Below are 11,982 nucleotides of genomic sequence, written 5' to 3'. Positions count from 1 at the left end.
TGGTGGGATTTGTTTGTTTTTGGAGTGGCCCGGTTTAATTATAATCCACCCTTGCCTTTTTATAACAGACATGACAAAAGTGGTGAATGATCAGGGATAAAAGTGGGCCAGGAGCCCTTTTTGTCTTGGTCTCCTGCCAAGAGACCATTATCATCTGGTAACAAACAATACCTGGATGTGACTCCTGCTGTATTTCTAAATTATGTTCTTGTGCTAGAGGCTACCTTGCCTGTCTCTTTCTCTCCCCAATGTATTACCTGGCAAAATAGTGGAGCCAGACTCTTCTACATGACTGCTTTCGTACGCACAGTCTGAAAGCCCCCCAGGGGACTTCCTCTTGAAAAGCATCTCACTTTCCACGTTCTGCCCTGCCGTGAGGTTGGAGCAAAGGATTCACTGCTCTTCTGCATCTGGCAAAGAACAAAGTATTTCCAACCGTCTTCTAGCCTTGAGATGCCTGAAGTGTAATAGATCCTGTGCTGAGAGTCGCCAGTGGGCAAATTTCAGCCAAATTCTTTAGGAGTGAGATAAGATACATTTTTAGTTTTCACTACCTGAAAGCACATTGCTAACATCCTCCAAAAAGGCTTTTCTGCCACCAAAAGTTTACAATATAGGGCCAGATTCTACTTTCACTTATGCTAGTATAAACTGAGAATAACTCCACTGGTATCAGTTGAACTATACCAGATACACACCATGGTCATTGAGAGCAGAATGTGGCCAACTTTGCACAGACATAAATGACTGCACAAGGTGCAAAGGCAACGGATCACAGAGACCCTATCATATATATTTAAACACACAGGGCTTGATCCACAAAGGCCCATAGGCATTGCCAGACTGGATCAGACTCATGGTCCATCTAGTCCAGGATCCTGTCTCCAACAGTGAGCAGCACCAGATGCTTCAGAGGATAATGAAGGAAACCTCTCATTAGGCAGATGTGAGATAATCTGTCTCCCACACTAAATCTCTTTCTAATCTCTAATAATTAATAGTTAGAGATAGACTCAAGGCCCGAAGCAGGAGGTATCATATCTCTTTAACAAATTTTGGGTATGTCTCTGGAAATGGACATAATTCTGATTATTCTTGTTAGCCATATAAACATTCAATCCCTTTCTTAAACTTGCTAAATTTTTGATTTCAGTGACATCCCTGAGGCAATGAGTTCCATAGTTCGATTATATCTTGTGTGGAAAAAGTATTCCCTCCTTTGGTTTTAAATGTGTCAGCTTTCAATTTAGTGGAATTTCTCCTTCTTCTTGTGTTATGAGTAGAACTAGTCAGGAATTTTCCATCAATCAGATTTTTTTTTTTAAAACAGAAAATGAAGTTTTCACAACATTGAATTTTTCTAAACCTTTCCCATATTGAAACCCTCTTTCCCATACCAGGACCTGCTCCAAGAACCAGCCTTTTCATCTGGCTGGGATCCAGCCAACACAACCCTGCCATTTAGCAACATGAAAAGAGAAAGATGGTCATTAATCTTGGCACCTGTTCATAGCCCCCCTGTTTGAGAACTTCTGGTCTAGAGGTAAGACTGGAAGAATGGGAGTTAAGACTGTGGGTTCTCTTCCCAGCTGTCCCTTCACTCATTGTGTGACCTTGGGGAAGTCACTTTACCCATCTGTGTCACATTTTCTCCATCAGTAAAATGGGGATAATAAAATGTATCTATGCCCCAAGGGAGCTGAGAGGATAATGCTTGAAAAATATTTAAAGTTTTGCAGATGAAAAGTAATATATACAAATGAAAATTACTACAAATAAAATAATAATGAATAAATATTAAAAAAAGCCTATTGGCCTGACTCTCCACTGTTATGCACCTAACAGTAATTTACAGTGTGTGTGTAAAATGCTACCATATTAGTAATCTCCATTTAATTATGCCAGAGGTAGCAATTGACATCTATATTACACTCACCTTGCAAAGCGGCAAATGACAACACAAGGTGCAAGGCACTATATTTAATTAGTAGAGCTGTGCCCGATCTGCAAAATTCCTGGCTTTGGTTTAGTCCAATTATAGAGATGAGAAGCAGCCACAAGTAATATTCAGAACAGATCCACGTTCAGATTCTTAACACTTGATTTCTCTGAGGCTCATCTCTAATTTTTAAATAAGCGGAAAGAGCTTTTTTAATTAGATTATAATATTAATCTTAGATCAGTAGGGCAAACTATTCACAGTGAACAATGGATTGAGTACAATTCACTGTTTTCTCTGTGAATTGTCCAGAAACAAATTCCATAAGTTTACTGGTTGACCAAAACTATTTGATTTGACACAGATCACTTGACATGTTTGTCTAACTGGTTGAATGTAACACTTAGAATCAGACTATTCTTTCTGACAATATTCTCCAGTATATGCTTAAAATTTGCTAATTTCACCAAATTTCCTGAAAATTTATTTGCTAGAACATTTATGGAAAAGCAAACTCAAAAGGGATGTGAATATAGGCTAAGTGGATAGGGGTGAAGATTCAAATGGATGTTCACAGATAATTTTTTGCAGTATTTGTCCAGTTCTACTTACAGCTGAGCAGGATCATCTGCACTGAACAGAAGTGAGTTCCTACACAACCTACATTTTCAAAAGTGACTTGTGATTTTTGGATGCCCAACTTGAGACATCTTAAATGGGGCCTGATTTTCAGAAGGAAGATTCTCGGCATTTTTTAAAAAAAGCAGAGCCCTTTTAAGGCATCTTAAGTTTGCCCCCCCCAAAATCAAGGTCCCCCAAATCACTAATCACTTTTGAAAATGTAGGCCTCCCAACCTGCAGAACATTAAGACTCTGAGGCCATACAAACACTAGTATAATGGTTCTTTTCTCTCCTTTTTAGATCTGAATCCAGCTTGCACTCAGGTGGGAGTTGCCACCAGCGCATTCTATAGGAACCTCCACACCTTCCCAGGAGCCCCTTTCCTGTAGAATAACAACCCCCCACATGAATATAAAACTTCATTTAGTGAAATGTGTTACCTTTCTCCAGATAGCAATGATTTTCTCTCATAACAAAAGAAAAGAACTTAACATCTGAGAGCTTGTCTACACATACAGTGCTGCACCGGCACAACTGCATTGATGCAGCTGCGCCGCTGTAGCGCTTAGTGAAGACGCTACCTACAGAGAGGCAGGAGCTATATCAACAGAAGAAGCCCTCTCATTGTCATAGCGCAGTGTGGATTTTCCACATTCCTGAGTGATGCAGTTATACAGACATAAGTCTGTAGTGTAACAGACCAAGCCTGAGACCCTTAGCTAACATCCATGAAAGATCTTTCTGTGACAGGCAATCAGACACAGAAATTGACCTGTGGTTGCTTTGCAGTTTCTTTTCCCCTCAGGGAGGCATCCAATAAACAAAAAAGTTTTAGCGGGAAGAAAATAATTAAATATTACTTCCTCTGATTAGTCACAGGATGATAGTGCCCTGGCAATTATTATAGCTGGGATGGAGGTCTTGGATGATGGAACAATGGGGAATATTGATTTGGAGGAACTAGGCAGCAGGAAACACCCCATATATACAGAGCCTTGTCTCTGCACATTTAGAAGCAAGCAGGTTGCAGATTTCACCGATCAGCACTTCTGAACTTGGAAGATGTATGGGCAAGTTCAGAGCTCATTCTTCAAGCTCACCTTGAGGCCATCAAATGGATGTTCTACTCTCTGCTCTGTTCTATCAGCAAATGGCCAGTACAAAGTTTATGAACCACTTAAGCCCTATTTTGAGGGGTTAAGTGGTTCATGGGCTTCTACTAGGGCTCTGCACAGGGGTGGATTTCACCCTCAGTAGATTGCCTAGAGTTCCCTCTCCTCTCCCAAGCCCTTGAGAAATTTCCATTCTTGGAATCTCATCTTGAAAATATTTCTTATTTCCTTTAGTCTATGACTGGCACTAAACTTCCCACTCTAGCCCCTCCCCATATCATTAGCTTCTCCAGCCCCCCTCACTTCATTTTCTCTGCTCCTCTTTCCATCCCTGCCTAACTGTAACACTCACCTTCCTCTCCCTCATTACTACTTTCTCCCATCTCCCCTGACTGTAACACTCGCCTCTCACAATGCTTCCCTCACCCTATAAATGCCTGCTACTACTCTCTGGAGATGGCATGCGAGAACACTGATTTGTGTTTTCCCACCCTTCAAATTCCTGCTCTCTTCCCTTTTCTTCTGCTCCCTTGGAGCAAATTTCAATTGACCTACTATACATTTGGGGTAACTGGATTTACCGAAGTGTAACTCAGGGCAGAATTATCCAACTAAGCAGTGTGTTTTCTCTGTGCTCCACCTCCCTCCATAAAGGTTATTGTTGGAATAGTTAATGAGAATGAAACTGCCTGAAAAATAAACCCTGCAATACAATCAAGAGGAGAAGAAAATTGTAACTCTTGCACTTGAACTTTCCTATTACAGAGGATCCCTCCATTCCTTCAGTGACCCCAGGTATTACAGAATCATAGAAAATACAGATGGAAAGGACCTATTATGTCACCTAATCCATCACTTAATAGAGGGACAAGGCATAGGAGTTAGATATCTACCTTGAGGCTATATCTCTAAAGATTCCAGCCTTTTCCATTCTGAAATTTCTCACCAATATATATGATATATTTATAACTTTTCCCTGTTTTACTCTCTCTCTCACACACACACACACACAGCTAAGAACTGCACCCTGACTCCCAGACCAGGGCCTAAACCACAAAATCATATTTCCTTTGATTTATATAGCTATAGATTTTTTTAAAAGTCCTGCAAAAAATCATTTTCCCAATAAGTGAAAACTGAAAAATGTTCACTTTTCAATAAGAAATTCTGATTTTCAGGGAAAAAAAGTTTTTGTAAACTAAAAAAAACTACAAACTTCTTCTTTTTTTTAACAAAAACTTGTTTTGTTGTTGTTGTTTGTTGTTTTTTAAACACAAAAAATATTTCGGTGACTGTTTTTCGTTGAAAAAAATGGGGGAAAAATTGACTAAAGTAAGTTTTCCATGACAATTTTTGTTTTGGTTGCAAAGCCATTTTTTGTTAAAAAAATGCTTTGATGAAAAAACATCGACCAGTTCTAATAATAATCCTTCCTTTCCCTGGCTCTTTTTCGGTCTAGTCTGTTTAGATCAGTGGTTCTCTACCAGCAGTTTGTACGCTGCTTGTGGCCCAATCAGCACACAGCTGTGGCCCATGTGACATCCTCAGGGCCATACAGGTAGTATATATATTGTGTGAATGCAGCCCACATAACACATAGAAAGCAGCATATGCAGCCCACAATGCTAAATAGGTTGAGAACCACTGATTTAGATTGTAAACTTTGAAGTAGGGTCTGTCTGCCCAGAACCTACAACAACATGGGCCATAATCAGGTGCAGTCAGTAGAATCTACCATAATATAAATAACAATTACACATATTTTACACTGTCTTCCACATTTAGGATTTGGGAAACAGCATGACTAAAAGCCTTAGTTCTACCAAACATGGCAAATTCTCTCAGTGTCATACACAGTCCTTAATTAGAACAAATGGTCTTAGCCATAAAATAAAAGAAAATTTATGATTTGGTGACAGCTAATCGTTTGCAAGAAACAACAGATGCACTTACAATGAAGATATATTTCATGTTTTTCTTGCAAAGTACTTCTAACTGACTGAATAATGCATTGTAATGATTACTCAAATAGTTCCAAATATGGTTTTAAGAATTTATAAAGCACTTCGTCCTCCATCCAGTCCTACATGAGTACTACTTAATTTGTGGCATATGAAAAAGAAAGGACAGGGTGGTACGGGCTTTTCGTCCTACTTATGCTAGAAGTATATACGTGGTGATGAAAAAGAAACATACATCTGAAGCCAGAGAGAGGAAAATCTTAATCTAACAGAGATTAAAAGGATAAGCGTAGAAGGCCTTTTCTAGCATGATGTGTTGTATCATGAACTTTATTGAGGCAATATTTTATACTTACTGGGCTTGATTCTCCACTGCCTGGCAAGTTGTGTGATCATTTACACCTGTGAAAAAAGGATTGCATGAGTGTGAACTGCTACCACTGGTGAAAGTGACTGAAGAATTCTAATTTGCACTCATTGTATATAGATCATAGAATCATAGATGTATCTAGCTACACAACATACAAGGAAGGGGAGAAACAGGTCAATCATACCGAGCACATTTTATCTGTCTAGACACCTAGGGACTTATATGTTCCCCCTCATTGTAGTATCCATGTGCCTCACAAACATTAAAGGGCAGAGTCGGCCACCTTTCACTCCCATAGAGAAGCACTTCACTCCATGAGTACTCCCATTCATTTCAAGGACTATGCTTGCAGAACCAGGTACTATTCAAAGGGACTAGTGGTGACAGAATCTGGTCCTAATGAATTCAACACCCCTTTAAGATAGGCATTTTACAGATGCAGAATTGAGGCACAGAGAGATTAAAATGATGGCTCAAGAGAACACAGAGTAAGTATGGAAGAGTTGGGATTTAAACCCGGATTTCCTGTGCCCCAGCCCAATGTCATATCAAAAGACCATCCTTCCTCTGGCATCTCAAAGTCTGATACAAACATTAGTGAACTGAGCTACACAACATTCCTGTGAGCTACTGTTACTGCCAGAGATTATTGTTATCCCCGCTTCATAGATGGAGAAACCGAGGCACAGAGAGGTGAGATGACTTCCCAAAGCTCACAAAACTCAGTGTCAATATCAATGATTATTTGGCTTGAGTAAGGACTTTAGGATTTTCCTCAACAGTAACATGTATTTATATATCATTCCACTTTCAAAATGTTTTACAGTTATTAAATCCTAAATTCTTCAGTACATCTGACAACCTCTCAAAAAACATTAGGAAGAGATATTTCATAATTGCCCACTTCTGGATTTCTTGTGCCTTTTTCCAAAGCAGTTGGTGCTGGGCCAATGTCTGAGACAGGATACTGAACTAGATGGATCACTGGTCTAATCTGGTTTGGCAATTCCTATTTTCAGCCAATATCAGAAGCACAACAGTGGCTTAGATGCATCAATGAACTGATACGGCAAATCCTCTGTTCCTAAGACATTTAATTAAAGATATGTTAAAATAAATAGATAAAGGATTAAAACAATATACCAAACTCACATGAAAAGAACAGTGGCGATTAAGCAGTTAAAAACTAATTCCAGAAACAACACAGATGCCAGATACATCCCACACAGGGGCTAATTCTATAGGGCAGATCCTCCAATACATCACGCTGCAGCCTAATCAGCCTCAAAGAGTCTCCCAGGTATGAGTTTGTTGATAGAAACTGTTTGTTTGTTCAATGTACCTTGTCAATGTCTTGCTGACATAATAGTAGCTAATTAAAGAGGGACACCTGACACTTGCCTCAGTAACTGGGATGTGATGAGAGGCAGATCATCCCAATGCCCCTCTTCTTTGTTCTCCCATCACATCATGGATTCCTTTTACCCCGGTGCTTTCACCCCAGCTAACCTGGTCTCAGTATCATAAAAGATCTATTTCTCTTGCAAACTGTCATCCTGCATATTCCAAAGTACTTTAAAAAAAAAACCTACGAAGTAGCTGGGGACATGTCTCAGAGTTGGAAATGTTTATTTTCCTCCTGCAGTTAGAACAAAAGGTAAATAACAAAGCATTATGGCAGTTTCTTCACAAAACACACCACCCCAGGGAACAGGACATCTCCTCTACACTAGCATTTGTTCCCAGCTTTCCCCTCTCGCGATGTACCATCTGTCTTACTTCAGCACTTGTGATATGAAACATTTTCTCCACCCCCCACTGAAATGAGAAAATAATTTACAATCCATACTGATACAGCCATGGGTTTCCCATACACACTCTTTCATCAGCAGTCCCTAATAAAGACACCAATGACCACCTTCTTCTGAGGAAAGAAAGTCAGGGGGCCCAATTCCCAGAAACACTAAGTCCCCTTTTGCATGGTGGAAATTTACTCATTGCAGAGGGCTAGCACAAACTAAATCCCTATTGAGTGCTAAGCCCGGTGTTTCTCTTTGTCCAGAGGAATTTCATCCACAAGGACATGGACCCCATCCTCTGTCCATAAACCTAGCTTTCTATCATTTACAGGGTCTGCTCCTGCCCACCTCCTTGTGAGCCTGATCCTGCTGCCTCTGAACTCAACAGCAAAACTCCCATTGTCTTCAGCAGGAGCAGGACTGGACCCCTTCTGGTCTATGCACCGTATCCTGAACCTTTTGGCATTTCTCCAGGTTCTATGAATATTTCACCCCCCCAAGCCCAACCCCCAGCCCATTTACATCATCATAGTGCATCTGATCTTTTTGCCAGTCGCTAACACAACTATTATTGCCGGACTCTCATTCCCTCTGCATCATGGGAGCAAACGGGTCATAGAGGCAAGAAGAGAAAGATTCAACTTGCTGTAGATGGGTTGTGGTTAGCCCTCTCAGATCCTCCGTTTTGGCAAAAAACGTATGTGCAAGTGCGGGGGAAGGATTCCATAAGTTACATTGAGCTGCTTTTACCCTACATATGGTTGAGGTTTGGGTAGTGAGGGGTTAGTCCAATAAATACAGAATGTGGGGGGAAAGATTATCCAGTAAGTCACATAATTCGTTTTTTTAAAAAAGCTTCTATTGACAGTTTTCTGTGTCTTCCCCAGCGAACAGATGCTACGAGAGAGGAACAAGTAAACAACAAACACACACAGCAAACCCGAGCACTACAGTCTGCTTTCCAGCAAGGTGACAGGAGGCAGTAGAATGGGGACTTTTCCTACAATGGGTGATTGATGTATTTGACCCACCGGGGACATGTATAAACAAAGCCTGGGACCTCTCCGGCTAGATGCCCTAAATGTTCTTAAATAGAGCTAGTTATCCTCAGGTGTTATATTTCCCAACAAAATAAAAGCATCCAGACTTATTTTTATTCCATTTCCCTCTGCTCTGCATTCTCCTTAAAGTGAGCTTACTGCTGGTGAATAGTACCAGATTGTCAGACCATGAGACACAGAACAGGTATGTTAAGGGCAACAACAACGCAATGTGAGAGACATCATTTCCAAGGATGAGAGGGTGAAGGTCAGCGTCTATTGCTTATTCAGTCCTCAGCTTCTCTCCCAAGCCTGCCAACAAAAGGGTTCATCTTTGTGCCTTGCAGTGGTGGCTTGTGACATGGTCTGTTCACACTTCATGTGGGACACCAAACAATCAGCAAATCCGGACAGCTTTCAGCCATTGACGTGTTAAGTTGCATTTGTATAGCGATCATGGGCTAGATTTTCAGTACACCTCACTACTGTGGGGTGCACAATGGGAGATGCTGGGTCCTGAACACTTGCTAAAATCTGGCCCTTATTTAGGTGCCTACATGGGAGCTGAGCTCTTCTGAAAATCTGATTTTATTTGTGGGTGCTGAGCCCTGGAAAATCTGGCCCTGAGCAATTTGGGAAATCTTGCCTCTAGAGGTGAGTCGCTGTAGCTCACAACCAATTCCCTGAGAACTCCAGGCCCCTTGTTAGTGAAAACAATGTATTATTTATACTTCCTTGCCCCAAGAAAGGAGGGGGATCTCTCCCTCTGATTTCAGCAGGGGAAGGAAAGTTGAACTCCCATCCTCTCCCTTCCCCTTTATTTTACCCTCTAATCATTTCCTGCTTCAGAGAGACCATAGTTCAACATCTCACAACACCTGTAGAGATTAAATGAAACATAGATAATTGCCATAATTTGCAAATTGATTTTTACTATTGTTTCCTTCGGAACTGCCATTGCCCATTCAGTTTACCAAACTTCTACTGATTTATTTTTAGTAGTGATATTATAGGGGCACCACCACATCCCAACGTGGTAGGCACTGTCTGTACAGTAAGAGATGCCCCCCTGCCAAAAAGATCTTACAATCTAAGTAGACAAGACAAAGGGGAGAGGAATGAGGCACATGAGAAGCAGCAACTTGCTCGAGGCCACACATGGTCAATGGTAGAGCAGCATCCTCTAGAACTCAGGTCTCCCAGTTCCTTCTCTAGAGCTTTAGCCAGTAGACCATGCTGCCGGCCAAGCCAGCTGCACAGTGATGTACCCAGCGTTCTGTTAGATGCCTTGAAACCTGTCTGGCTTGAGGGAATCACAAATTCTCAACACCCTCTTGAAGTCATAAATTGTATTGGAACCCACGGGGCGATAATTGCTCGATGCCTTTGATTTAGCTTTCAGATGCTGAGCCATAAATAAATGGCTCAAGTCCTATTACTAACAAGGAACCGAACAATGTTCACAGTCAGACGCTGGGGAACAGCTACAGAACAGCTGGGATTAAAGGAGTCAATCATAAGTGTTGACAGAATATGTTGCTTTCATTATTACTATTTAAAGGCTGTGAACATTTTTGTTACAAGTGCCTTACATACTTCCATTTCACTTATCTGCATGACATTCTCTCCGCTCCTCTCCCCTTTCTTTTCCTGGCACATGGAACCCAATTAAATCACTTTCTAATTCATAATGTATTAAGATAATAATGGGAACTGAAGTTAATAGCAGTGAGACTGGAATTTGCAGAAGGCATTTACGTGCTTGTTTAATTAGGTACCTCAGGTTAGGATGCCTTTTCTCCAGCCCCCATGAGCAGTCATGAGAAGCGTGTACTGAATCAGACTTGGATAGAAAGAGATACCCCAGGTGTGATCATTCAGAGCCCTGTTACACACAAAGGTAAGCTGGATCGCTGAAAATATACATCAGAGGTATTTTTTGTCCATTTGCCTCACTAATTAACTGCCAAAAGTTTCAAATCTGTCATAGAAAGTCAAGTCCCATTGACATAAATGGGCTAGATCCTCAGCTGGCATAAACTGAAGTTAATTGGAACTACACTGATTTATAACAGTTGAGGATCTGGCCCATTCCATTTATTGGAAGTGTCCAAAAGGGAGAGAGAAAGAATGGAAGACTCGGTTATTGCAATGGGTATGTCAGAGACACAGAGATAGAGATAAATGATGGAGCCACAGAATAGATAAAGAACTTCTAAAGGGCTACCATAGGTTACAATAATACTTTGAACTTCTATAGTGCCTTGCTTCTCAGGATGCTTTCCAAAGACTAAGGAATTATTCTGAGCCTCAGAACACCTTTGGGGAGAAGATCACTATTATTGTCTTCTCACTGGCCTCTTCAAAACATGATCTTTTAGGTGTAGTAGCTGGACAAGACAGATTAGAGGCCTAATCATGAAGGGTAAGATCCTGCTGTCCTTTCTCAAGCAGAACTTCCATTGTCTGAGTAAGGACTGCAGAATTAGGGCTTCAGATTGAATTAGTTTGGAGGAGCTCTGTTAGATTGCACAAGTCTGTCAAAAGAAGTAGTGGAAGCAGCATTGCTCCAGTGTTGAAAACTAAGTTGGGCAAAGAAGTGGAGAATGTACTGTGGGAAGAGCATTGTGAGTGTTCAAGGACAATATGGATGGTCCTAAGAGGTTTTACAGTATCTCATTGCTACGAACACATGACATTATTTAAGTGAAAGAGCTCTCAGGATGGATTTATACATGCTTATACATGGTTTTATCCACTGGAGCATGGAAGGCATTGGGATCTCATTCACTGATCTGAATGGAAGACAATGAATTCCTGGCCAGGTGAATGTCTAGATAGTATTTACCCCACTTTCTGCCCATTATATTGCAGTGCCTCTTGTAACAGCTCCTACGTGGTGGAATTACAGTATATAACAAGTGTGTCAGTTTCCAAGTGAATGGCTTGCAGTGTTTTCTCTTTGCCAATTTCACCTTCTCCTTCTTTCCTCCCTTGCTCCTCCCTCCTCTTTTAACTGAGTTATATTAGATCCCCTGAACAAATGAGAAAACAGAATTTCTCTGCACTGTGTTACGGAGGCCTGGGGCAAACCTGCTTAGCATTTCCTGTATCACATTTTGTTATCCTTTATCATTAA

This window comes from Terrapene carolina, unplaced genomic scaffold, assembly GCF_002925995.2.
Source record: "Terrapene carolina triunguis isolate 2854851 unplaced genomic scaffold, T_m_triunguis-2.0 Scaffold374, whole genome shotgun sequence".
In the NCBI taxonomy this organism is placed as follows: domain Eukaryota; kingdom Metazoa; phylum Chordata; order Testudines; family Emydidae; genus Terrapene; species Terrapene triunguis.
The sequence above is the reverse complement of the archived record's forward strand: the minus strand, read 5'-3'. Positions refer to the sequence as shown.